The sequence below is a fragment of the Octopus bimaculoides genome, chromosome 2 (genome assembly GCF_001194135.2).
Source record: "Octopus bimaculoides isolate UCB-OBI-ISO-001 chromosome 2, ASM119413v2, whole genome shotgun sequence".
Lineage (NCBI taxonomy): Eukaryota > Metazoa > Mollusca > Cephalopoda > Octopoda > Octopodidae > Octopus > Octopus bimaculoides.
In genome coordinates this window covers 87,894,083-87,896,141 of record NC_068982.1, presented here as the reverse complement: position 1 = coordinate 87,896,141, position 2,059 = coordinate 87,894,083, and the positions used below count along the sequence as shown (strand labels likewise).

The 2,059-nt window shown below is 47.0% G+C and overlaps 1 protein-coding gene across 1 annotated transcript in view; it reads right to left on the bottom strand.

The window, feature by feature from the left end:
• The window catches only part of LOC106875763 (villin-1), a 158,675-nt gene that overhangs the window by 51,953 nt on the left and 104,663 nt on the right, over positions 1-2,059 (bottom strand). The window lies entirely within an intron of this gene.

The following is a 2,059-nucleotide window of genomic DNA, read 5'->3' as shown; positions in this document are numbered from 1 at the left end:
GTGAAGGGTCGATTACGGCTACGGAGGTTGAAGAGGTACTGGCTGAGTGCACCAGGGACAAATCGCCGGGGCTGGATGGTCTACCCTATGAATTTTATTGTATTTTACCGGACTTGTTCGGGAACTTGCTGGCCTGCGTCTACATCAACTGGCAGCAGAATGGAAGGATTCCCAGCTCTGTGAGTCGACGAGGACGCTTATCAGAAAAGACCAGAGCAAGGGGAACCATATCAGTAATTTTAGGCCCATAACGCTACGTAATGTAGAGTTAAAGATTTTGGCTAAGGTGCTAGCTAAGAGGTTGGCGCGAGTCGTGGAGAAACTTGCTGGGAGGGTGCAAGTTTGTGCCCTCCCAGGCAGGTCAATCCAGGACAATCTCCATTTCTTGCGCTACACTTAAGACAGGGTGGGTAAATTATCCGGTAAAGGTGGGGCACTGGTCCATTTAGACCAGAGTAAAGCTTTTGATAGGGTAGACCACTAGTACCTGCCGGCAGTTCTCGAGGCGGCTGGAATGGGCCCGGACTTCCGTGGTTGGATCACTGCCATTTATGCCGGCATCTAATCTACAGTTCAGATAAATGGTTACCTGTCGGTGCCTTTTAGAATCGAACGTTCGGTTCGTCAGGGGTGCTCCCTGTCTCCGCTCCTGTACGTATTGGCTCTTGAGTCATTGCTGCGGAGGTTGGATAGTTTGGTGGGGCATCCCCAATGAATTGGGATGTGGTAAGTTTGTTTCTGCTTATATGGATGACGTCACCATCACCGTATCTGATGAAGCTCAGCTACCTTGTGTAGAGGATGCAATCAAAGGATACAAGGCAGTGGCAGGGGCAAAAATTAACAAGGTTTAGTCCATCGGTTTGCGGCTCGGCACCTGGAGTGTCAAGACGATACCGTCCAGTGTCGTGGGACACTGGATGAAAGGTCCTGTTAAGTTGCTTGCGATCTGGTTTGGACCAGATTCCCAGACGGAGAAGAATTGGAGTGAGGTGGCGGACAGGGTAGCGGCCCTAATCTGGACCTGGTCTGGAAGGGCGCTATCTCTGATAGGGAGGGCGGAGGTGGTGCAGGTGGATAACTACCAGAAATCCCTGACCTGGCAGTGCTATAGGAGTGCTTTACCTGTTCGAGCGAAACTGTCTAGGCATAGGATTTCTGTGTCACCGGCTTGCCCAAGGTGAGGGCAGGATGATAAAACCGTTCTGCACTCCCTTGTACAGTGCCTGGAGCTTTCGGGGTTGATAGTTTATGCAGAACACGTGCTGTCGCATCTAGGAAGAGTACAGCTATCGGCTGAGTGCATGGTTAAGATTCTAGCGCCACGCAGACTATCAAAGGAAGGTGAAACATGTTTTTTAAGCACCATTGCAGTGTTGAAAGAGTATATATGGAAAACTAGAATGAAAGGAGTCGCGACGGGAATATTTATCTCCGACCCTAGTTTGCTATATTACTTCAGATATCATCTGAAGAGCAAGATAGGGCTGGAGAAAAGACGCCTGTCGCAAAGTGTATACGGAAAAAGAGGGAATGATCTGGAAAGGAAGTTGAGTGTGACGGACCCTGCTTAATTCATCCGTAGTAAAAGCATACGGTGTACCCGGTGCACTTCACGGCCAAAGTGTAAAATTTTAATTATATCTCAAATAAATCATCATATTTTAAAATTTCATTAAACGAACTCATAAATACTAATTGTTTGTAACGTCCTGTATTGTCCCTTCTATGTATTGATGTTGTATTATCATAATAAAGAATTAACCTCTAGCAAATGAGGTGTCCAGTACTGAAGAGAAACAGAAATAGCCCGAAACCAGGCTGATCTGCTGGTCCCGTCGCTTGAAGGTAGTAGAGGTTTGCTCCCCTGCTCGCAATATCTTGGATGTAACTGTGCATCATTAACCAGCTAGAGGAGATATCCTCTTGGATTAAAAAATCGTAGTAAAATCCGTTCTAACGGACAGCCATGTTGAAGTGGCTACGAACATTACTTATACACACACTCACACACATGCACACACACCCACACACACACACACATACATACATATATATA